Source organism: Anomaloglossus baeobatrachus, chromosome 4 (genome assembly GCF_048569485.1).
Source record: "Anomaloglossus baeobatrachus isolate aAnoBae1 chromosome 4, aAnoBae1.hap1, whole genome shotgun sequence".
Lineage (NCBI taxonomy): Eukaryota > Metazoa > Chordata > Amphibia > Anura > Aromobatidae > Anomaloglossus > Anomaloglossus baeobatrachus.
In genome coordinates, this window is record NC_134356.1 from 441,540,118 (window position 1) to 441,566,382 (window position 26,265).

The window sequence follows — 26,265 nt, forward strand, 5'->3', positions numbered from 1 at the left end:
AGGATCGCACACACAATTGACCAATTTAACATAGACTACTAACGCTCGTGTGACAGCAAATGAACGACCAACGTGAAATCTCATAGATCCCGTATGCAACCTGGGCGTGTCACATCGCAAATGCGATTGTACAACTAATTGCAACGTGTAAAGTGGGCTTTAGGCTAAGGGTGCCAATACTTTTGTCTGGCCCATTTTTGGAGTTTTGTGTGAAATGATCAATGATTTGATTTTTGTTTCATTCTCTTTTGTGTTTTTTCATTGCAAGCAAAATAAATGAAGATAATAATACCAAAGAATTTGTGATTGCAATAATTTTCAAGAAGAAACTGAGTATTATCTGACAGAATTGCAGGGGTGCCAATACTTTTAGCCAGCACTGTAATACCGCTACCAAGTTAAAAGGGCTTGTTAGCTCCCTCTCCAGCTGAACGTTAGAAAAGAAGGTTATCCCGTTGATCCAGTCTTTTCCAGTCTTGTCTGACAAGCGCCGCTAAGTTGTACAATCTAATCATGGGCATTTGTACCCCACCATCTTTTTTCTGTAGACACAGCTTTGAGTAGGCTACTCTTGGTCTCTTACCCTGCCATAAAAAATTCACAAATGCTTTTTGCAACTTGTTGATATCGGTGTGTTTCAGCAGTAAGGGAATAATTTGCAGAGGATAGAGCAAACGGTAGAAGCTTATTATCTATCAGATGTGCTCTGCCAAATAGGGACAGGGAAAGATTTTTCCACCTATCTAGCTCTTTGGTTATTTTTTTCAATTAGGTGTGGATAGTTAAGTCTATATAATGACATTGCATCTCTGCCTATTTTAATTCCTAAATAAGTGATGTAGTGGGGGGCTATGGCTACTTCTATTCCCTCACCTTGCTTGTTTCCCACGGGTGTCAAATATAGAATCTGACATTTACTAATGTTTATCCTGTATCCTGAGAAGGAGCCAAAGTACGCCAGTTTGTCTATTATGTTCTTTAATTGGTTTTCTGGGTCTGACATAAATAAAAGCATATCGTCTGCAAAGCAGGTTAGTTTTATCTCTCTATTTGCAACCTTCCTGAGAAATCTTCTGATTCTTTTAAGTATTGGGCTAGTGGTTGAAGGGCTAAGTCAAACATAAGAGGGGAGAGGGGGCACCCCTGCCTAGTACCCTTCTGTAGCTGAAAAGATTTTGACAGAAAGCCCATTGTCGAAATTCTAGCTTCAGGCGTAGCGTAAAGCAAAGGCGTATCTAGGGGGGTTCGCGGGGCATCTGCCCCAGGCGCAACTGTCAGGGGGGCGCTGTCGGGCTGCCTGATGCGGCGGTGTGAAAGTCTCCTTGGCAGATACGTTTGCCGTCCCGTACTGGGAGCCAGTCATTCTCTGAGCGCAGCTGTCAAGCTGACAGCCGGGACTCATAGAAACTGCAGTGCATGGATAACACTGCTCAATTGTCCAGGTATCTTCAGATGCGGGGACAATTGAAGCAGTGACCGGCGGCGCTGACTTCCGGGTCAGAGCGATGTCTGTCATGTGATCAGGTCAGCTGGTCACACTGCTGACCCTGAAGCCAGGGCTGCAGCGCGGAGATGGCAGGAAACGCTGATAAGTGCTGCAGTGTGGAGCTGAAGACATGGAAGAGGAACAGTATGGGGTAAAAGTGGGGTATCTATGGAAACAGTTTGGGGGAGAGAGGGTGGGGGAGGGAACTATCTGTGGACAGAGTATGGTGGGAAGAGAGGATGGGGAGGAAGTATCTTTGGACACAGTATGGGGAGAGAGAGGATGAGGTTTGATACATGGGGGACAGAGAATGAGCTGTGATTCATGGGGGAGAGAGGATGAGGGGTGATGCACAGGGAGAAAGGATGAGGGGTGATGCATGGGAAGAGAGAGCGGATGAGGGGTGATGCATGGGAAGAGAGAGAGGATGAGGGGTGATGCATGGGAAGAGAGGATGAGGGGTGATGCATGGGGAGAGAGAGGATGAGGGGTGATGCATGGGGCGAGAGAGAGGATGAGGGGTGATGCATGGGGAGAGAGGAAGAGAGGATGAAGGGTGTTGAATGGGGAGAGATATAGGATGAGGGGTGATTCATGGGGAGATAGATAAAATGAGGGGTGATGCATGGGGAAAGAGAGGATGAGGGGTGAGGCATGGAGAGAGAGAGAGGATGAAGGGTGATGCATGGGAAGATAGAGGATGAGACGTGATGCATGGGAGAGAGAGGATGAATGGTGTTGTATGGGGAGTGAGATAGGATTAGGAGTCATGCATGGGGAGAGAGAGGATGAGGGGTGAGGCATGGGGAGAGAGATAGGATTAAGAGTGATGCATGGGGAGAGAGAGGATGAGGGTGATGTATGGTGAGAGAGAGGATGAAGGGTGATGCATGGAGAGAGGATGAAGGGTGATGCATGGGAAAAAAGAGGATGAGGAGTGATGCATGGGGGGAGAGAGGATGGGTAGTGATGCATGGGGAGAGAGAGGATGAGGGGTGATGCCTGGGGAGAGAGAGGATGAGGTGTGATGCCTGGGGAGAGAGAGGATGAGGTGTGATGCATGGGGAAAGAGAGGATGAGGGGTGAGGCATGGAGAGAGAGAGAGAGGATGAAGGGTGATGCATGGGAAGATAGAGGATGAGACGTGATGCATGGGAGAGAGAGGATGAGGGGAGTGAGATAGGATTAGGAGTCATGCATGGGGAGAGAGATAGGATGAGGGGTGAGGCATGGAGAGAGAGAGAGGATGAAGGGTGATGCATGGGAAGATAGAGGATGAGACGTGATGCATGGGAGAGAGAGGATGAGGGGAGTGAGATAGGATTAGGAGTCATGCATGGGGAGAGAGGATGAGGGGTGAGGCATGGAGAGAGAGAGAGAGGATGAAGGGTGATGCATGGGAAGATAGAGGATGAGAGGTGATGCATGGGGAGAGAGAGGATGAGGGGTGTTGCATGGGGAGAGAGATAGGATTAAGAGTGATGCATGGGGAGAGAGAGGATGAGGGTGATGTATGGGGAGAGAGAGGATGAAGGGTGATGCATGGAGAGAGGATGAAGGGTGATGCATGGGAAAAAAGAGGATGAGGAGTGATGCATGGGGGGAGAGAGGATGAGGAGTGATGCCTGGGGAGAGTGAGGATGAGGGGTGATGCCTGGGGAGAGAGAGGATGAGGTTGTGATGCCTGGGGAGAGAGAGAGGATGAGGGGTGATGCATGAGAAGAGAGAGAGGATGAGGGGTGATGCATGGGGAGAGGGATAGGATTAAGAGTGATGCATGGGGAGAGAGATAGGATGAGGGGTGATGCATGGGGAGAGAGAGAGGATGAGGGGTGATGCATGGGGAGAGAGAGAGGATGAGGGGTGATGCATGGGGAGAGAGAGAGAGGATGAGGAGTGATGCATGGGGACAGAGGAAGAGAGGATGAGGGGTGTTGCATGGGGAGAGAGATAGGATGAGGGGTGATTCATGGGGAGAGAGATAAAATGAGGGGTGATGCATGGGGTGAGAGAGGATGAGGGGTGAGTCATGGAGAGAGAGAGAGAGAGAGGATGAAGGGTGATGCATGGGAAGATAGAGGATGAGAGGTGATGCATGGGAGAGAGAGAATGAGGGGTGTTGCATGGGGAGAGAGATAGGATTAGGAGTCATGCATGGGGAGAGAGATAGGATGAGGGGTGAGGCATGGAGAGAGAGAGAGAGAGGATGAAGGGTGATGCATGGGAAGATAGAGGATGAGAGGTGATGCATGGGGAGAGAGAGGATAAGGGATGTTGCATAGGGAGAGAGGATTAAGAGTGATTCATGGGGAGAGAGATAGGATGAGGGGTGATGCATGGGGGGAGAGAGAGAGGATGAGGGGTGATGCATGGAGAGAGAGGATGAAGGGTGATGAATGGAGAGAGAGGATGAAGGGTGATGAATGGAGAGAGAGGATGAAGGGTGATGCATGGGAAGAAAGAGGATGAGGAGTGATGGATGGGGGAGGGAGGATGAGGAGTGATGCATGGGGAGAGAGAGGATGAGGGAGAGAGTGAGGATGAGGGGTGATGCCTGGTGAGAGAGAGGATGAGGGGTGATGCCTGGTGAGAGAGAGGATGAGGGGTGATGCCTGGGGAGAGAGAGGATGAGGTGTGATGCCTGGGGAGAGAGAGAGGATGAGAGGTGATGCATGGGGAGAGAGAAGATGAGGGGTGATGCATGGGGAGTAGAGGATGAGGGGTGATGCATGGGGGAGAGAGAGGATGAGGGGTGATGTATGGGGAGAGAGAGGATGTGAAGCGAACTGGAAAGAAATTTTGAGGACACAGAATAAAGAGTGAAATGGTATGAGAAGCAAATGGGCAGGATGGGTAGTGAGGGGGAAAAGTATATGGACACACAGGAGGTAGTGAGGAGACAGTAAGGGATGAGAAGAATGTAAGAGGGGACAGAATAGAAACTGGGTAGTGGAGGGAAGCGGTATGGAGAAGTGGCAGAATGGGAGGATAGAGTGAGGCCATAGCAGGAGGGGGAGTGTGATGAGGGCACAGTATAAAGACTGGGCAGTATAAGGGGACACAGTGTAAACGACAGTGTAAACAGTATGCTCAGTATGGAAAAAGAGGGCAGTGTGGAGGGCATGTACCATAAGAGGGACAGTGTTGGGTCATATTTTCTGCAGAGAACACAGTGAGGGGCCATTATTTATTCTGAAGCACAGTGTAGAGCAGATATTTTTAAGTAGAAGTATAATCATTCTGCTATTTTTAGGGGCATCGTGCCGGGATGTGCTGCAGAAGACTGGAGAAGATGGACATCTGCAGAGATAAGATTTGAATGTGAAAAGTCATCATGGCATCAGGACAAGATGAAGAATAGAAAGAAACAACTCAGAGACCACATCATATATAAGGTACCTGAATGTAAATATTTATTTGTGATACTGACTATGTCTCATCATTAGGTCTCGGTCCCACTTGTGCATTGCTTCTTCTGTGAACGCAATGGGACCTCCACTGATCAGCTGTTCTTGGTGCAGGTGGCCGGAAATTCTTATTTCTGGATCTGCTCCATCTTCTGATAGTGTCTGCAGCCAGGTACTGCACATCAGCCTCATTGATTTTAATAGGAGACTGCTGCCACTATCAGAAGACGGAGCAGGTCCGGAACTGAGCACTTCTGGCCACTACCGACACGGCACCTAGAACAGGAAATTGGCTGGGGTGCCGGACCCCAACCAATCAGACATTGGTGACCTATCCTAAGGGGTACTTTGCACGCTGCGACATCGCAGGCCGATGCTGCGATGCCGAGCGCGATAGTACCCGCCCCCGTCGCAGCAGCGATTTCCTTGTGATAGCTGCCGTAGCAAACATTATCGCTACGGCACCTTCACATGGACTCGCCTGTCCTGCGACCGTCGCTCTGGCTGGTGACCCGCCTCCTTGTTAAGGGGGCGGGTCGTGCGGCGTCATAGCGATGTCACACGCCAGGCGGCCAATCGGAGCGGAGGGGCGGAGATGAGTGGGATGTAAACATCCCGCCCATCTCCTTCCTTCCGTATATCCTACGGAAGCCGCAGTGACGCCGGTAGGAGATGTTCCTCGCTCCTGCGGCTTCACACACAGCGATGTGTGCTGCCGCAGGAACGAGGAACAACATCGGACTGTCGCGTCAGCGTAATCATGGATTACGCCGACGCTGCACCGATGATACGATTACGACGCTTTTTGCGCTCGTTAATCGTATCATCTAGGCTTTACACACTACGATGTTGCATGCGATGCCGGAAGTGCGTCATTTTCAATTTGACCCCACCGACATCACACCTGCGATGTCGTAGTGTGCAAAGCCCGCCTAAGGAAAGGCCTTCAATGTTAAAGTAGTGGACAATCTCTTTAATAAAGTCTTGTGCCGTGTAACAAGTTAAGGGTTACTATGTTTTTAATTATGTTGTTAGGAGCATTAAAGAGGTGTACAAGTTTGTGATGAGCCTGCAGTCACTCTGTGTGTCACTCTGTGACTGCAGACTTGAGTTCTCACAGTGCACACACTGCACGCTGTCAGGATTCTCTGGTGCCAGCGGTGAGAGTGGGAGGTTATGAAGCTGCAAGTATGCGATTTACATAGATGTGGTCACGTGCTGAACAGACATGCTCAATGAAAATGAATTGATTGAGGCTGGACACATCAAACCGGAATGTGGCCAGAAGTCTACAAATCTCATACTTGTGCTCACATGATCGTCCACTCTCTCCACTGGCACTGGAGAATCCTAAAAGTGTGCAGAGCATGCGTTGTAAGAATTGAGAAGCCTGAAGCCACGAATAGTCACTATAGATTTTCATCTCAAATCTGGACAACCCATTTAATTACAAAATTAAGCAGTGTAGTATCTTCAGTTCTAACAGCGTGTAATATTACTGTTACTATAATATCACTGTTACAATTCAGCTCTGTTTGCTGGTTCCAGCAGTCATCTTATGGCCTCTCCACTCATATGTGATTTTCATACTTGCATGTGACAATTAGCTTTTCTTCCAACATTTCTCACTGAACATTGAGAGAATTATTAAGAGAAGCTTGTCATCACGTGACTGTAAAGGCTACTTTACACACTGCGATATCGGTCCCGATATCGCTAGTGTGCGTACCCGCCCCCATCTGTTGCGCGACACGGGCATATCGCTGCCCGTGGCGCACATCGCCCAGAGCCGTCACACATACTTACCTGTCCGGCGACGTCGCTGTGACCGGCGAACCGCCTCCTTTCTAAGGGGGCGGTCCGTGCGGCGTCACAGCGACGTCACTGAACCGCCGCCCAATCGCAGCGGAGGGGCGGAGATGAGCGGGACGTAACATCCCGCCCACCTCCTTCCTTCCGCATAGCGGCCGGGAGGCAGGTAGGGAGACGTTCCTCGCTCCTGCGGCGTCACACGCAGCGATGTGTGATGCCGCAGGAACGAGGAACAACCTCGTTACTGCTGAAGTAACGATAATTGGGAATGGACCCCCGTGTCGCCGATTAGCGATTTTTCACTGTTTTGCAACGATGCAAAATCGCTAATCGATGTCACACGCAACGGCATCGCTAATGCGGCCGGATGTGCGTCACGAATTCCGTGACCCCAACGACTCCGCATTAGCGATGTCGTAGCGTGTAAAGCCCGCTTTAGTGTGCAAATCACATATGAGTGATTGGTCACATGACGACCACCCAAACTGCTTGGTGGGGAGGGGGGTGCCAAACCGAATTCTTGCCCCGGGTGCTGGAAAGCCTAGATACACCTCTGGCGTAAAGTGCCTCCATATAGTTCCGAAAAGTCCCCATTATACCAAATTTATCCAATACTAGCCCTAATCAATGCCATAAAGTATCTTTTATGTTCTACACAGCGGCCTGTGCACTTATATACAGCATGTTAGAATGCTGTATATAACAGCCCACTGACGGTGGCCGCAGCTTATAGGCCCAAAAACTGGTGACAAGTTCCCTTTAAGTTTATGAAGTGTTGGCAATTCTTCTATTACTGACATGGGAACTTCTTGCGAATAACGGCTACGTGCTGTCATTCACAAGATATCAGCATTTCTGCAACATAGAGCACAAGTGATTGGAGTATTGCAGCTTCAAGTCCCCTAAGGGAACTAGTAGAAACAATAAAAAGTGTAAAAACAGTTTGGAAAAATATGAAAACATTAAAAAAAAAACAAGTCACCCCCCTTTTTGCCCCATTGAAAATAAAATAATTTAAAAAAAACACACGTATTTATTATTGCCATGTTCACAAATGCCCGATCTTTCAAAATATAAAATCAATTAACCTGATCGATAAAGGGCGTAATGAGAAAAAATCAAAATACCAGAAATACGTTTTTTTCTTATCGCAACATTGCATTAAAATGCAATAATAGGCGAGCAAAACATCACATGAACACCAAAATAGTATAATTATAAACATCAGCTTGGGGCACAAAAAAATAAGCAACCAATGAGCCCCAGATTCCAAAAAATGAGAACTCTACAGGTCTCAGAAAATGGCAACAAAAGCGCAATTCTTTTTTTTGGACAAATTTATTTTTCTATCACTTAAAGAAATACAACTACCGTATTTTTTGCTTTATAAGACGCACCGGAATATAAGACGCACCCCAAACGTAGACATAAAAAAAGGTAAAAAAAATGAAAAATGGGGTCCGTCTTATACTCCGGTGTTCTCTTACCAGAGGGGGGCAGCAGTGGTGGTGAAGCGGGGTCACAGGAGGCACAGGTTGTGCTGGCAGGCACGGCGGGTCAGTGGCAGCGGGGTCCGTGGTTGCAGGTGCCGTGGCGTCCGTGATTGCAGGCGCGGTGGCGTCCGCGGTGACAGGAGCCGTTGGGTCCGTGGTGGCGGCAGCAGCCGTGGCGGGTGAGCCGTGCAGGCCGGTGCAGTGAGTGTCCGCGGTCCCGGTTCAGTGGTGGCAGCGGCGGCGACGGCTCAGTGGTGGGAGCGGCGGCGACTGCTCAGTGGTGGCAGCGGCAGGGACTGCTCAGTGGTGGAGTGTGTCCGCGGTCCCGATTCAAGTAATGGCGCCCGGAGTGACACATGCGCAGATGGAGCTCTCATCCAAGGGCTCCATCTGCGCACGCGCTGACTCCCGGAGCAGCGCGTGCGCAGATGGAGCTCTCATCCAAGAGCTCCACCGGCGCCATCATTTGAAAGTGGGACCGCGGACAACTGGTAACATGCTGCACAGCCGCCCGCCCCGCATGCACAGAGTGGCAGCCAGCAGGCAGCCCGCCCACCCTGCGTACAAGCCGCCGGGTACCTGTGCTTGCGTGCGGTGGCAGCCGGGTACCCATGGCTGTGTGCGGGCGGCAGCTGGGTGACTGTGTGAGGGCGGCAGCCGGGTGCCTGTGTGAGGGCGGCAGCCGGCTTCCGCCCGCACGGGCACCCGACTGCCGCTCGCACACAGCACCCGGCTGCCGCCCGCACACAGCCATGGGTACCCGGCTGCCACCGCATGCAAGCACAGGTACCCGGCTGCCGACCCCACACAGCACCCACTGCCGCCCGCACACAGCCACGGGTACCCGGCCGCTTGCATGCAGACACAGGCACCCGGCCGCCCGATCGCCTCAGACAGGAACACCCCCCCCTATCCCCCCCGGTACCGCTTTATAAGACGCACCCCCCATTTTCCTCCCAAATGTTTGGGAGGAAAAGTGCGTCTTATTTGATTCAATAATTTTTATTAGGTTTTCAAAGTTTATACATAAAACAGTTCTAACAAAAACAATAAAACAAAGTGCTGTATAGCATTACTTCATGCTATATCAAACAAATAATATACAGTAGACATATACAAAAGGAGAAACAAACAAATAACATTGGTAAAAGCTATGACATACAGTCGGATTAAGTATTTACAAAGTATGATATTCAAATAATATGTCAGGAGATAGATGTAAACAAACAATTTTCTTGTTAAACTAATTAAATAAGTATATTGTGTTACGTTTATACAAGAATTATAACTAGATTAGATTTAAAATTGTATGTATTGTTGTTAATAAAGTCAGTCCATGGGTCCCATTTTTTATGAAATCTGTTCCAAGAGTTATTAATTAGGGCATGCTTCTCTTCATAGAACTTATGAAGGGATATTTTTTCTATTAGATCGAAAATATTTGGAATTTTATTGGATTTCCAACGTGCCGCCAATTCGATTTTGGTAACTAGAAGGATATGAATTACGATGGCCCTGTATTTTATGTTTATTGTATCCGAATCTATCGATAAGAGAGCTAATTGTGGGGTTAGACTTATTTTTGAGTGCATTATCAGATTTATTATTTTAGACACTTTCTGCCATAAGCTTCTGATTTTAGGACAGCTCCAAAAAATATGAACAATGTCACCTTTTGTATCACAACCTCTCCAGCATGTTGGTTTTTGGCTTGGGAATATTTTAGCTACTTTGTCCGGAGTGAAATACCATCTGGTATAAATCTTATAATAAGCTTCATGTAATGTAGCACAGATATTGGAAAGGTATGTGTTTTTAAGAGCTTTATCCCATTGGTCTTGGGTGAATTCTACTTTCAAGTCCTTTTCCCAATTGGATATGTGTATCATTTTTCTTGTGGGGAGTTCAGAATTGTAGGCATGATAGATGTTCTTATGACTCCATATTAGTTTGTATTTGGGTTGTTTATCAATTTAAGTATGAATTTGTTTATTTTACATTTGGGTTCTACAAGTTTCCAGATGGTTTTCCTTATTTCTAGGAAGAAGTAAAGATCTTTATCTGGTATATTGTTTTGTAGTTTAAGTTGTAAGAATGAGGTGAAGTTTGTACCATCGTATATATTTTTTATGTATTTTATCCCTGACTGGACCCATCTATCTACTGTCTCGGTATTGTTTGACAAATCTATATTTTTTATCTCAATATTTTTAAAGACTTCAAAAGTCATTTTGTCTTTGGAGATTCTTGAAATCTTTTCCCAGGAAGTAAATGCAGCATTAATAGTGCTGCTATCATAGGTATTTGATTTTCGTCCTCCAAAGCTTAGTAACTGTTCCAGTAAAGGAGAGCGGAAAGAATTATTTCCTGATAATATTAGTTCCAAGTTAACCCAAGTTGGAGTATTTTCATTTTTTAATAACCAATTGTTGGTTTGTTTTAATAAATTTGAGTAATAATATGCTTGTATATTAGGAAGGCCGTATCCTCCATTAATTTTATTTTTGAATAATGTATTTTTGGCCACCCTTGCTTTACTATTATTCCAGACATATTTGTTGATCAATTTTTGCAATTTGACTAGGAATTCGTCTGGGATGATGATAGGTAGACATCTAATTGTATATAAAATTTTGGGTAGAATAAACATCTTAGCTACCAATATTCTACCAAGCCAAGTCGTTTCGGTTTTGTTGTATGTTGCAAAGTCTTTTTCAATCTGAGATAAGAGTTTATTCATGTTGAGGATTAAGGTGCTTTTAATATCTTTTGTGAAAGTAATACCTAAGTATTCAATAGCGTCTGTAACCCATTCATAATTAACATTATTTCTAAGATTTTCTTGTGCTGTTGGGATGAGGTTAAGAGCTAGCATTTTTGACTTTTTCTCATTAATTTTAAAGTTTGAAACAATGGAGAATTCTTTCAAAATGTTGTTTATTTCATTGATGGAGTTTAATGGGTCGCTAAGAGTCATAATTACATCGTCCGCAAAAAGACTTATTTTAAAGTTTTCTTTCCCTATGGAAATACCTTTTCATTTTTTCATTTGACCTGACACATTCTGCCAAAGGTTCCATAATCAGGGCAAAAAGTAGCGGTGATAAAGGACATCCCTGACGAGTTCCATTGGTTATCATAAACGTTTTTGAAGAGTGGTTGTCTGATTTAATTGTGACTGAGGGGCAGGAATATAGCGCCATGATGGCGTTAATGGATGTGTTGTCAAAGCCAAATTTTTTCAGGGTGTTTTCCAAGAATTCCCACCCCACTCTATCAAATGCTTTCTCAGCGTCAAGCGATAAAAGTAGGGTGGGTGTTCTAGATTTTTTAGCGTATTCAAGAATGTTTAGTAATCTTCTAGTACCGTCTGATGCTTGCCTATTTTTAACAAATCCTAGTTGGTCTTGATGGATCAATGATGGGAGAATTTCTTTTAATCTTTCGGCTAATATTTTTGAATAAATTTTTACATCTGTATTAATTAGAGAGATGGGTCTATAACTAGTCCCTAATTCAGGGTCACTATTTGGTTTAGGGATGAGGGTTATATTTGCCTGGAGCATTTCTGCAGGGAATTCTCTGGTGGAAGCTGCGTGATTAAAAATTTTACAGAGGTGAGGTACAAGTAATTGGGAAAAAGTCTTGTAAAATTCATTGGAAAACCCATCTGGGCCTGGGGACTTGTTTATTTTTAGGTTTTTAATTGTTTGTAAAATTTCAGAGTCAGTAAATGGACGATTTAAAATATTTAGCTGATGCTCATTTAGTTTAGGAAGATGGATTTTGTCCAAGAAGTTATTCATTTTGTTGAGGTTATCATTCTGGTCAGAAGGAGTGGAATTGAGGTTATATAGTTTTTTGAAATTACTCGCAAATGCTTCTACGATGTCCTTTGGATGGGTATAATAATGGCCATCTGGGTGTTTTATCTTGTGTATCCTATTACTAATTCTTTTTTGTTTAATTCTACGTGCCATATATTTAGTTGGTTTGTTAACTGATGTATAATGGTTTGTATTTAATATTCTCACATATTTATCATAGTCAGCCAGAAGTAAGTCTCTCAGCTGTATACGCAATTTTATAATATCGACATGTATTTGTTGGCTGGGCTGGGGTAGTCTTTGCTGTTCTCTTTCTTTTTCTTTTATTTTTTCTTGTATTTTAGACAGGTCTGAATTCCTTTGTTTTTTCAGTCTTGAAGAAATTTGAATCAATATGCCTCTTTGCACCGCCTTGTTGGCATTCCAAACTGAAAAAGGGTTCATAGTTTCAGAGGCGTTTTCGGAGAAATAATTTTTTAAAGATTTTTCAATTTCTTGTTGAACGTTTGGGTGTTGGAAAATTGCCGGGTTATTTTTCCAGGTGAAATTTAATCTGTCTGGACGGCCTACTTTAATTGTGCAGAATAAGGGAGAGTGGTCTGAGAAAGTTTTGTCCTTAATTTCTATTTTAGTTACTCTGGAGATTGAGAGGGATTCAGTTAAAAGTAAATCTATTCTAGAAAAGGTTTTGTGGGCTGATGAGTAGAAGGTATATTCCTTAGATGTGGTGTTAAGACATCTGAAGGTGTCCAACAGTTCATGAGTTTGAAGCCATTTGTATAATGATGGGTGATGTTGTCTGGGATTTGCTGTAGAGTCCATCTTAATATCAGGTATCAAGTTAAAATCGCCTATTAAAAAGAGATCTCCTTGTTTGTGCTTCTGAATTTTTTCCATTAGATTATTAAGGAAAGTAATCTGGCCACTGTTTGGGGCATATACATTTACGATAGTGCATAGGTGGTCATTAATTTTACCAATAAGGATAAGGTACCGTCCTTCAGGGTCTTGTATTTCAGATATCAAGGAGAACCTAGTTGAGTTACTGATTATCGTAATAACTCCTGCTTTCTTTTTTTCATTAAGGGCTTTGAAAATATTAGTATAATTCTTATTTTCAAATTTAGGGTGATTGTTTCTGGCCAATCTTGTTTCTTGAAGACAGATTATATTTGCTTTAAAATTTTTGATTTCCTTCCAAATCATGAATCTTCTATTAGGGCTGTTCATACCTTTAACATTTAGGGATAGAATGTTTATGTCCATTTTGGGTTACAGTTGTTTTGGGGTTTAATTATATTTACCTGTTAGCCATTAAGTGTTGAAATGGGTTACCAAGGTTTTTAGCTGACCTAATATAAAAGATACATTTCTGTATTGTATACCAGTAGTAGTACAATGCAAACGCTTATCAAAAACTGCTACAATTTGTAAATATCTGTAAACAAACAGTAATTTTCTAAAGTATCTTACTTCAGATACTTTATTCAAAATTTAAGGGTTCTTAATTCTGTATCTTGTCGTTCAGTGTCTTTACCTATAAGATACTCAATTAACAGAAAAACAAGAAAAAAATATTGTTCCAACAAATAAATCTCCGGGGAATGCCTTTTTGTCAGACACTTCCCTCTTGAGGCACTAGTCTATTGCTGTAAAGACTTTAATATAGTACTTTATCTCCAAGTACTAATTGTAGTTTTGTGAAAAATAAAAGGTTATATATAAAATGAAACAACAAATTATGTTACCGTGAGTCACTCATCATGTGAAAATTGGGAAAGACATGTATAAGTTTTCCATTATAACCATAACATGAATAGATAATCTTGTATTATCTTTTTAAAGCACAAGATCTCTTGAGAAGAAAATAACAGGCCCATCAAAATAAATCAAAGGATTTTTCAGGGCCAAGTCTATGTTGGTCTACGTCGTGGATCTGGGTGAGGGGCTTTTCGTTCCTCAAGGGACCTGACAAAGCGGTGGCCATCTTCAGGAGTTGTAATGGGTACTATTTTCCCTCTGAATGAGATCAATAATTTAGTGGGAAAGCCCCATCTGTACTGGATTCCATTATCCCGGCAGAAGCTAGTGGTTAAATTGAAAGATTTGCGCATTGCCATGGTCTCTTTGGAGAGGTCAGTGAATACTTTTATTAGCTCAAAGGGCTTAGGGAGATTTTTTATTTTTCTTAATTTTTGCATAAACTCCTCCTTTATATGGAAAAAATGGATTCTTGCTATGGTATCCCTTGGAGTTTCCTCGGAAATATGTCTGGGTCTCGGGAGTCTGTGTATTCTGTCGATAATAAGTTCTGATTCTGCAACAGAAGGTAATACAGCACGTATGATGTTTTTCAAGAATTCGGAAAGTCCTTTCGGGGGGACGGATTCTGGGATGCCTCTTATCTTGACATTGTTTCTACGATTTCGATCTTCCATATCCGCAACCTTGGCTCTTAATTGACAGATTTCGTTCTTGATTGTTGCTTGCTCCAAGTCTGCTGAGTGGCTGTTATCCTCTAATTTTTTTATTCTATCTTCATGCTCTGAGAACCTGTTGTTGTTAGAGTCAATACTGGCTTGCAAAATCTTGGTTTGATTCTGAAACAGAATATTAAATTTTTCGAACATTGTTGCCATTGCGCTTTTCACAAAATTTTCAGAGGCGTTTTTATCAGACGAAGCAATATCTTCAAAGTTGATGACATGATTTATTGAATTGCCGTTATTGTCGTCTGAATGTTCCATTCTGCTCTTGTTTTTTGCTGGGCTCTGTGTTGGGGATGACTCTGAATCTGATTTATATTCGCCATCCGAATGGGGGTTAGCTATCCTTGATCTGCCCGAATCGGGTTCCTTTCTTTTTTGAGTTTGGTATGTGATGTCCATTGTGCTATCTTCTAAATCTCTTTTTAGAGCAGGAAAATCACTGTCTGTATAGCCAGAAACTGAGTCTGTCTTGATATGTTGATACAAGTAAAATATATCTTTGTACCGTGTTAGCCAGTAGAGATAAAAAAAATAGTTTAAAAGAACAGAGAGTCCTCAGTGGTCAGAGTCCTCAGAACAAGGACGGTGCCTTGTTTAGAAGAAGGTGTTTGGTCTCTTGGTGGTGAAGCGGGGCTTGTGCTGGCGACGCAAAACTCTGTGTGGCAGAGGGAACTTGATCTTTGAGTCGTGGAACTGCTTGATGGCTGGTCGGCGACACTTGTTGGCAGGAATAACCTCCACTTTCATAATGTGAATGGAGTGGGCACGAGCGCGATGGCGTGCACCCATATCACAGTAGCAGAGGGTGACAGCACCAGCGGTAGTCAGGTCTCTGTACTCTCTGTACATGTTATGTGTTCCACTACGAGAATCATACCGCAGCCAGATGCCAAAGTTCTTCACCTTCTGAGGAGACTTCTCAAAAACTTGTCCACAGTATACAATCTCTCCAGATGCCTTCTTCATTTTCTTGAGTTGTGAAACAAAGTACCAGAACCGAGATTTTGCCACAACATGGTTGGGTGCGAAGATCCTCATACGATAGAGAGGAGGCGCAGGCGTCTTCGCTGTAGGCAAACTGCGCCCAATTACCTTGTACTCCATCAGAGTGCCGGACGCCTTCATGCTGCCTCGATCCCTGCCGCCTAGCGAAAGTCCTGAGTAGTCTCGAAAGCTTGCAATTATTACCATCTTTTCAGTTAGCCATTAAAAGGTATCAACCACTGAGGACTCTCTGTTCTTTTAAACAATTTTTTTTATATGTTGAGACACATTGGGAGAGCTAATGCTTCTTGCAGTGTCATGGAGTTGAGTGACTAGTGATACCATATTTTTCTCCTTTTGTGGTGCAGATTTGCTGCTTGATTGTGAAGATGGGTTCTGTGAGTATTTAGTAGTGTTCTGTCTGGTTTCTTGAGTACTTCTTTCCATTTTGGTATTTGTAGTTGGAGTAGGTTTTGACATTTTGTGCTGGTGTAAATAATTACAGTTATAGTATTTGACTATTGTTAGCAATGTTTATTTGAGTCTTGACGGTTCAGTAGCTGAGAGACCTCTGATTAACTACAACCTTATGGGAATATGCAGAAATGTCTGTTATTTGTTAATCTTATAAGGAATATGCACTTGTCAGGGCTTTGTTGTTGAATAGGCTATAGACAAGCTGTTTAGGGGTCTTGTAGCTCTCCTTGGGTAGTTGTTTTTAACTTGAATCTGTTATTAATCCTTGTTTATGGTGGTTTGCTGATCTCACAAATAGTTGTCAGCAAGACCTTTGTCACAGTAGGGTATTATACAGTGAGTTGCAGGCTGAATGCTGCACAGGGTTGCTTTTCAGTAGAATAAGTTTTAAAAGCAGCTGTATAGTTTATTATATAGGAGAATCTCCTATTTACAGGGTGATATAAAGTCAGGGCAGCCCTGCCTTCACCACTTAGTGGCTTGTTGATTTATTTGTTGTTAAAGTTCAGCTCCAGCAAGAATTAGCAACTTCACCACAGGGGTTAATTAGCATATGCAATGCTGCAGAGACTGTCCCTTGCAGTCTGAGAGAAGTGGAGGGGGAGGGCTGGAGCTGTGGGGAAAAGGCTCCTGTTCAGCCCAGTTATGTCTCCCACTGTGTTAACAGTTATATCCCCTGAATCAGGCCTAGTGTGATAAACTGTGCACCCCTGGCCCAGGTTTATATGCACTCACCAGTGCTTGTTGTGTCCACTGTTCCTCGGTCCCTCTGTGCTGTGATAGTGCCTGCTATAATCTGTGATATCTCAGGCTAGGAGAGCCCGATTTAGGTAATTTTGGTACTGAAATGATCCAGAGGGAGTCCTCTTATGCTCTCCTTCGTTCAATAAAGGCAAAGGTCCATCCAAGTTGCTGTATTTTGTAGCTTTGCTGAGTGAAACACAGAGCAGAGGATTTTCACTTCCTCATCACTCTGCAGCCGGCCACGCCCCCCCGAAAAGTGCGTCTTATAAAGCGAAAAATACGGTACACATATTTGGTATCTGCAAACTCATATTAACATGGAGAATCAAAATGCCAGGTCAGTTTTACCATATAGTGAACATGGTACAAGTGCATCTCAATAAATTACAATATCATCAAAAAGTTAATTTATTTAATTAATTCAATACAAAAAGGGAAACACATATATTATATAGAGTCATTACACACAGTGATCTATTTCAGTTAACGTTGATAATTATGAATTACAGCCAATGAAAACCCAAAAGTCATTATCTTAGAAAATTAGAAAAATTACTAGAAAACACTTGTAAAGGCTTCCTAAGCATTTAAATTGGTTCCTTAGTCTGGTTCAGTAGGCTACACAATCATGGAGAAGACAGCTGACGTGACAGATGTCTAGAAGGCAGTCATTGAAAAACTCCACAAGGAGGGTAAGCCATAAAAGAATATTGCTAAAGAAGCTGGCTGCTCACAGAGTGCTGTATCTAAGCATATTAACCCCTTCAGCCCCCAGCCTATTTTGACCCTAAAGACCAGGCCACTTTTTGCAATTTTGACCAGTGTCACTTTATGAGGTTATAACTCTGAAACGCTTCAACGGATCCCGGTGATTCTGAGATTGTTTTTTCGTGACATATTGGGCTTCATGTTAGTGGTAAATTTAGGATGATATTTTTTGCGTTTCTTTGTGAAAAAAACGGAAATTTCGCGAAAATTTTGAAAATTTTGTAATTTTCAAACTTTTAATTTTTATGCTCTAAAACCAACGAGACATATGACACAAAATAATTAATAAATAACATTTCCCACATGTCTACTTTACAACAGAACAATTTTGGGAAAAAAAAATTAAGGAAGTTATAGGGGTTCAAAGTTTATGAGCAATTTCTCATTTTTACAACAAAATTTACAAAGCCACTTTTTTTAGGGACCACATCACATTTGAAGCGATTTTCAAAGGTCTACATGACACAAAACACCCAAATGTGACACCACTCCAAAAACGGCACCCCTCAGGCTACTCAAACCACATTCAAGAAGGTTATTAACCCTTCAGGTGCTTCACAGTAAATAAAGCAATGTGGAAGGAAAAAATGAACATTTTACATTTTGCAACAAAATTCTTAATTTAACCTCAAATATTGCATAGTCACAAGGGTAACAGGATTAAATGAACCCCCAAAATTTGTTGGGCAATTTCTTCTGAGCCCACAGATACCTCATATGTGGAGAAAAAACATTGTTTGGGTGCACGGCAGGACTCGGAAGGGAAGGAGCGTCATTTGACTTTTTGAACAGAAAATAAGCTGGAATCATTAGACGCACCATGTTGCGTTTGGAGACCCCCTGAGGTGCCAAAACAGTGGAGCTCCCCCACATGTGACCCCATTTTGGGAACTAGACCCCTCATGGAATTTATCTAGATGTTTATTGAGCACTTTGAACCTCTGGGGGCTTCACAAAAGTTAATAAAGTTGAGCCGTGAAAATAAAAAAAAAACATTTTTTACCACAAAATTGTTACTTCAACCAGGTAGCTTTTTTTCACAAGGGTATCAGGAAAAATTGCACCATAAAATGTATGGTGCAATTTCTCCTGAGTACACAGATATGTCATATGTGGTGGAAATCAAATATTTGGGCGCACAGCAGAGCTCGGCATGCAAGGAGCGTCATTTGACTTTTCAAACGCAAAATTGTCTGGAATAATTAGCGTATTCCATGTTGTGTTTGGAGACCCCCTGAGGTGCCGAAACAGTGGAGCTCCCCCACATGTGACCCCATTTTGGAAACTAGACCCCCATGGCATAAAAAAAAAATCAGGGCGCAAGCACGGATGTTCTGCAAAAAGGGGGGGGGGACTAGGTGGGATGGAAAAAAGAAGTCCTGTCCAAAGTCGAGTTCGACTGCAGGACGATTGCTGATCAGGTACCTAATTGCTGAAGTTTTGTCTTTTTTTTTTTTATTTGGGGGGCACAAAAAAAATCAAAAACTCAAGCAACAATTACGTACCTGATCAGCCAATCACGTAGCTGATCAGAACTTGGCGGCAAGCAGGTGGGGGAGGAGGGGGGGAGAGGGAGTGGGAGATGCGATTGGGGATAGTTAGAAAAGAGCTGTGAGGAAAATCCTGGGATATGAAGAGGAATTATGATGTCCAGTCATAATCGCTCTCATCACTCCATGGCAGTGCCCCCTCCCTTCTTGTTCTCAATGTCCACCATCTGGGAAGGTGTCACATCCTAGCAACACATCCCATGGCCATCTCCTGTGATATGGAGATTAGATGACCTGGGAACAATGGACACAGGATGACCCCCTGCCGTCACCCTGTAACAAGAGTTGTATCTCATTATAAGGCTATGGAACTATCCAGACAGAACGACTCCAGTAAAAAATGGTTCATATCCCGCAAGCCATATTTCCGATAAATATGGCAACCATAAAAATGGTGTTTTCGCATGCGGATGATGCTGGCACACCTTTTTTATGGGAGCGGGAGCTTGGGAAGTACCCCAGGCGTGATATCAGCCAATGGGGAACTAGTAGACAAGTCATGAGTCCTCTCGTTCTGTAGCTAAATTCATAACTGTCACAATGAAAGCATTGGCGTCCGCCTACGACGCTCCCAGGCAAAGTTATGGCCCATATTCCATGTTGTGGATATTGTCCATAACTCCAGCCAGGGGTGGAGCAGTGCTCCCTCTGAGGTCACTAAGGTAGGAGGGGACCTGGATTTGCCCAGGTTGATAACCCTACTTCGGCCATTTTCCAGTGTTCTTTTGCTCGGGGGTCTGGTCAGGGAAGACCTGTGTAGAGATCCTGGAAACCTGGTCCACGGCGCCCCCCTGTGGCCAGACGCACAAGGTAACTGCTGGAACTGTGTATGCCTGTTTGTAAACCATGCTTTATCTGTAACTGTACTCTGATATAACTGTATATTCTGTAGATTCCCTATTGTATATATTGTAGTTTCTAGTGTGGCTTTAGGCTGATTAAATTATATAATTAATCTTGGGCTGTTCTGTTATCTCGATCTTGAATCCCACGTCTGTGTGTTTGGCTAATAGTTACCGTAAATCGGTTGGTGGCAGCGAGTTGTGCCAAGGATTATTGTGGGGAGGCCAGTGAGATTCGGGGAGATTTTATATATTCCGCCCGCGGAGGTCGGGGGAATATATACCCTACTCTCACCGGGGACCCTTCAATAATCGGCATAAGTAGTATAGCGGCCTCCTTGCTTATTGTCGGGCAATTCCATAATTGGCCTGACTATAAGAGGGGCGCTAGAGAGCGCGTCACGTGCTCTGTCTGTCGGTCGGGAGGTATAAAGGAGGGTTGACCCCCACTTGTTACCCCCCGATTGTGACGTACTGGTAGCCAGCGCGGGGGATTCCTGAGTGACCCCCCCCGGTGGTTCGTGACATATTGGTGGCATAGCGGTGGGATCGAGATAATAGTGTGTGTGAGTGTGAGACCCATACTCCCAGACACTAAAGACTGCCTGCAGCAGCTGTGGCTGCCGGGGTCTTCAGACCAGCTCAACACTAGAGTGTCAGAGTGCAGTTACTGTAGGGTGTGTGGGCGCATCAGGTGTCAGTTCTGTGTCAGTGACCAAAAGTCTGCAAGAATGGCTGATGGCACCAGGAGCAGAGCTATGCAACTGGCCAATGCTAAGGCAGGAGCCGAAGAGAGGGAGGACGGTGCTGTGGACAGCAATGAGGAGGTTGACCACGAGTCCTCCAGGAGCCCGACGCCAGAGAACCGTTCTGCAGAGGACAGCGCACAACCTGGCATTCATGGACAAGATGAGGAGCAGCTCACCCAAGGGTCCTCAACGAGCCAGATGCCAGCCCTCCGCTCTGCAATGGACAGTGAATCACCTGGCTCTTCAGTGTGCCGCAGATCACCACGTGCCGTTCCACCGAGCCTGGGAGGCTCGGATAGCCTTCTTCAAATGGCTATGGCCCTACTCCAGGCTGGAGACCGGGAGGGCTACAAGGAACTCATGGCAGAGCGCAGGGCAGAACGTGAAGCTGCGGAGCGCAGGGCAGAGCGCAGGGCAGCGTGTGAGGCTGAGGCTGCGGAGCGGCAGGCAGCGCGTGAAGAGCGAGAGCGACAGGCAGACCGTGAGCACCAGCTGCAGCTTGCCAAGCTCCAGCCCTCATCAGCCACACGTGACCTTCAAGACACCAAACTTCCAAAGGTCCGTGTTGAGGACTTCCCAGTGCTGGAGAAGGATGGAGACTTGGACTCTTTCCTGACTGCTTTTGAACGGGCTTGCCTGCAGCACCATCTGGACAAGGACCAGTGGGCCAAATACCTGACCCCCCGTTTAAGGGGTAAGGCCCTGGAAATCCTTGGGGACTTGCCTACTGAGGCAGATCAGGGCTACGACACCATCAAGCGGGCCCTGATCCAACAGTACAACCTCACTCCGGAGTCCTACCGCAAGAAGTTCCGGACCCTGCAGAAGGGACCAAAGGACTTCTGGGCTGACCACCGGCGGGCACTTGCCCGAGCTGCCGACCACTGGACCCAAGGCCTGCAGCTTTCCACCGGACCGGAGATCCTGGACTTGTTCATCACGGAGCAACTCTTGTGGAACTGCCCTGAGGATCTCCACCAGTTCATCCGAGACCAGAAGCCAAAGGGGTCCACGGCTACAGCTGCCCTGGCCGATGACTACACCAACAACCGGGCCCCTGAGGCCAGGAGAGCGGCCACCAGCAGCACCTGGAGAGGGGGTAAGATGAATGCTGCGAATACCCCACCTGCCCCTAGACTGCAGGGGGTGTCCCCCTCAACTCCCCTCTCCAGGCCCGTGGCAGAACCAAGACGGTGCCACCAGTGCAACCAAACTGGACACTTCAAGGCCATGTGCCCTCAGCGTCCCAAGGCCCCGGCTCCGTCCCCGTCCCAAGGGCCGCCCAAGGTGTATTGTGTGGGTGGGGGTGGTGGTAGGTCCCTGGACAGCTTCCAACCTGTCACCGTCGGCCGGTCTGTGACCATAGGACTGCGAGACAGCGCCTCGGAGGTGACTCTGGTGCGGCCTGAGATGGTGTCCCCCCAAGACTTGGTACCTGGAAAAACCCTCGCTGTCTCTGGGATTGGAGGCATTGACCCGGCGCTGCCTGTTGCTGGCATTTATTTGGACTGGGTCGCAGGGCGAGGGGTGAGGGAGGTAGGGGTAACTGATCGGATCCCCGCAAACGTGCTACTGGGGACAGATTTGGGGCAGATAACCTCCCAGTTTGGGCCCCCCCCCAAGGGCTGAACCTTCAGCCAGTACTGACATGCCTCCGGACAATGTTAATGTGTTATCTATGAATGATGTAAGGGAGGAGGGAGTGAACTCTGATTTTTCGGCTTGCATAGACACACACACAGCTGCAGCTGTGACAGGGGGGGGGTCAGAGGAAGGTGTGACAATGCCTCTACAAGTGATCAGCCAGTGAGCTGGGATCTGTTGCCCTCTGCAGGGATAAGCAGAGAGCAGGGTGCTGCAGGGGGAGGACCAGTGTGTGGGGTGGGGGCTACCACAGCAAATGTGGGGTCCCCAGAGATTTCACAGCGGGGTTCTGTTGCTGCAGGGGGGAACAGGCAGGTGAGATTGGGGCCGGTCCCGGAGCGGAAGTGCTCCCAGGTAAGATCTCGGTGCAGGGTTCCCCCACAACCGGGGTGTCAGGAAGCCAGGTAGGTCTGCCTGAACCGGCGACTTGGTCAGGAACGGAGGAGGAGCAGGCACGACCCACGGTCGCAGCGGCTGTGGCCGCTGTCACCCGCAGTGGGAGTGCTGGAAGCCAAGGGGCCTCCCGGAGGTCCGATAGCTCTTCCCCTTCTGACCAAGTGGCAGCCGAGTCACGTGGAGGCCAGGACACAGGTCCCGGGGTACTGACCGAAGATGTGACAGTCTCGTCGATTCTGGCCACATCTAGTCAGGGGTTTCAGGCAGCGTTAGAAGCTGACGACAGCCTGAAAGCTCTAAAGGTGCAGGCGGCACAGCCTCCCTCGGACTCGGACCCGGAGCGAGTGGTCTGGGACCAAGGACGGCTGTACCGGGTCACGGTCCAGCAGGGTTCACCGGAGGCGTGGCCCAGGGACCGACAGTTGGTGGTACCCTATCCGTTCCGGACGGAGTTGTTGCGGACCGCACATGAGATTCCGATGGCCGGACACCTAGGGATCGCTAAGACCAAGGCCAGGTTAACCCAGCATTTCTACTGGCCAAAAATGGGGGCCGATGTGGCTGCCTACTGCCGTTCGTGTGAAACCTGTCAGAGAGTGGGGAAGGCGGGGCCACACCCCAAAGCCCCACTGGTATCTCTGCCCATCATCGATGAGCCTTTCAGGAGGGTGGCTGTGGATCTGGTCGGCCCGCTGGCCATCCCCAGTAGCTCCGGGAAACGCTTCATACTGACGGCAGTGGACTATGCCACCCGGTACCCAGAAGCAGTGGCCTTGTCGTCCATTCAGGCTGACAAGGTGGCCACCGCATTGCTGGAGATTTTCTCCCGAGTGGGTTTTCCCCAGGAAATGCTCACTGACCGGGGGACCCAATTCATGTCCCAGCTGATGGAGGCCCTCTGTAAGCAAGTCCAGGTGCGACATCTGGTGGCCAGCCCGTACCATCCACAGACTAATGGCCTGTGCGAGCGGTTCAATGGCACCTTAAAGCAGATGCTTAAGATGTTGGTCGACTCCCACGGGCGTGACTGGGAGCGGTATCTCCCCCACCTGTTATTTGCTTACCGGGAGGTTCCACAGGCCTCAACGGGATTCTCACCGTTTGAGCTCCTGTACGGGCGACGTGTGCGGGGCCCCCTGGCTCTGGTGAAAGAAGCTTGGGAAGGGGATTTGGCCACCCCTGGAGTGTCGGTTATCGAGTATGTCATGCGCTTCCGGGACAAAATGCAGGCCTTGACGCAACTGGTACACGACAATATGGCTCAAGCCCAGGCCGATCAGAAGCGTTGGTACGACCAGAACGCTTGTGAGAGGACCTACCAAGTGGGTCAAAAGGTGTGGGTACTGGTCCCCGTACCACAGGACAAGCTTCAGGCAGCCTGGGAAGGCCCATACCTCGTGTACCAGCAGCTCAACCCTGTAACGTACCTGGTCACCCTGGACCCTGCCCGTGGAAGGCGGAAGCCCTTCCATGTGAACATGATGAAGGCACATCATGAGCGGGAGGAATGTGCACTCCCTGTGTGCAACCTGCCCGAGGAGGGAGAAGCGGAAACCCTCTTGGATATGCTAGCCCAGGTTAGGGCAGGCGGATCCATTGAGGATGTGGAGGTTGGCCACCAGCTCTTGGAGGACCAACGGTCCCAGCTGTGGGCCACCCTACACCCCTTCCGGGGTTTGTTTACCAACCAGCCCGGAAAGACTAACTTGGCTGTCCATCACGTGGACACTGGGGATCATCCCCCGATCCGGCGTTCAGCATATCGGGTCTCCCTGGAGGTGCAGCAACACATGCGCCAGGAGATTGATGAGATGCTGAAGCTGGGGGTGATCCAGGCATCCAACAGCGCTTGGGCCTCGCCTGTAGTCCTCGTCCCTAAAAAGGACCGAACCACTCGGTTCTGCGTGGACTACAGGGGGCTCAATGCTGTCACGGTCGCCGATGCGTACCCAATGCCACGCATCGATGACCTGCTCGATCAGTTGGCCGGGGCTCAGTACCTGACCATCATGGATCTGAGCCGGGGATATTGGCAGATCCCCCTGACTCGCAAGGCCAGGGAACGCTCTGCCTTTATTACCCCATTTGGACTGTACGAGTCCACGGTGATGCCATTCGGGATGAGGAATGCCCCTGCCACTTTCCAGCGGATGGTCAACACCCTGCTCAAGGGACTTGAAGGGTACGCGGCCGCGTACCTGGATGACATTGCCGTCTTCAGTCCCACCTGGGAGGACCACCTAGAGCATCTAGCACAGGTGCTCAGGCGGATCCACCAGGCAGGTTTGACCATCAAGCCGGGAAAGTGTCAGCTGGCCATGAGCGAGGTCCAGTACCTCGGTCACCGGGTAGGCGGGAGAACACTGAAGCCCGAGCCTGAGAAAGTGGAGGCCATCGCATCCTGGCCCACCCCCAGGACCAAGAAGCAGGTGATGTCCTTCTTGGGGACCGCTGGGTACTATAGGAGGTTTGTTCCATGCTATAGTAGCCTGGCAAAGCCCTTGACGGACCTCACCAAGAAGAAGCTGCCCTCTGCAGTCGATTGGACAATGGACTGCGAGACAGCCTTCCGGGCCCTAAAGGACGCCCTGTCCAGCCCGCCCGTGCTACAGGCAGCCGACTTCACGCGGCCGTTTGTAGTACAGACCGACGCCAGTGACTTCGTCCTCGGTGCGGTGCTCAGCCAGGTGGACTCTGCGAGCCAAGAGCACCCAGTCTTGTACCTGAGCAGGAAGCTGTTACCAAGGGAAGTGGCCTATTCCACGATGGAAAAGGAATGCCTGGCCATAGTGTGGGCCCTGCAGCGTCTGCAACCCTATCTATACGGGCGCCACTTCATCGTGGAGACGGACCACAATCCCCTCAGCTGGTTGCACACCGTCTCTGGGACGAATGGACGGTTGTTGCGATGGAGCCTTGCGCTCCAGCAATACAACTTAACCATTCGCCACAAAAGGGGCCGGGACCACGGTAACGCAGACGGGCTGTCCCGACAAGGAGAGGTCGCGGACGGGCGCACGGGGGAACACCGGAGTGTGCTGCCCCCTAGCGCCCTCAAAAGGGGGGAGGTGTGAGGAAAATCCTGGGATATGAAGAGGAATTATGATGTCCAGTCATAATCGCTCTCATCACTCCATGGCAGTGCCCCCTCCCTTCTTGTTCTCAATGTCCACCATCTGGGAAGGTGTCACATCCTAGCAACACATCCCATGGCCATCTCCTGTGATATGGAGATTAGATGACCTGGGAACAATGGACACAGGATGACCCCCTGCCGTCACCCTGTAACAAGAGTTGTATCTCATTATAAGGCTATGGAACTATCCAGACAGAACGACTCCAGTAAAAAATGGTTCATATCCCGCAAGCCATATTTCCGATAAATATGGCAACCATAAAAATGGTGTTTTCGCATGCGGACGATGCTGGCACACCTTTTTTATGGGAGCGGGAGCTTGGGAAGTACCCCAGGCGTGATATCAGCCAATGGGGAACTAGTAGACAAGTCATGAGTCCTCTCGTTCTGTAGCTAAATTCATAACTGTCACAATGAGAGCATTGGCGTCCGCCTACGACGCTCCCAGGCAAAGTTATGGC

The 26,265-nt window shown here is 47.2% G+C and overlaps 1 pseudogene; it reads right to left on the reverse strand.

Annotated features, from left to right (window-relative positions):
* Positions 1 to 15,086: 15,086 nt before the first annotated feature.
* On the reverse strand, positions 15,087 to 15,663 carry LOC142301641 (large ribosomal subunit protein eL20 pseudogene; annotated as a pseudogene).
* Between the last annotated feature and the right edge of the window lie 10,602 nt (positions 15,664 to 26,265).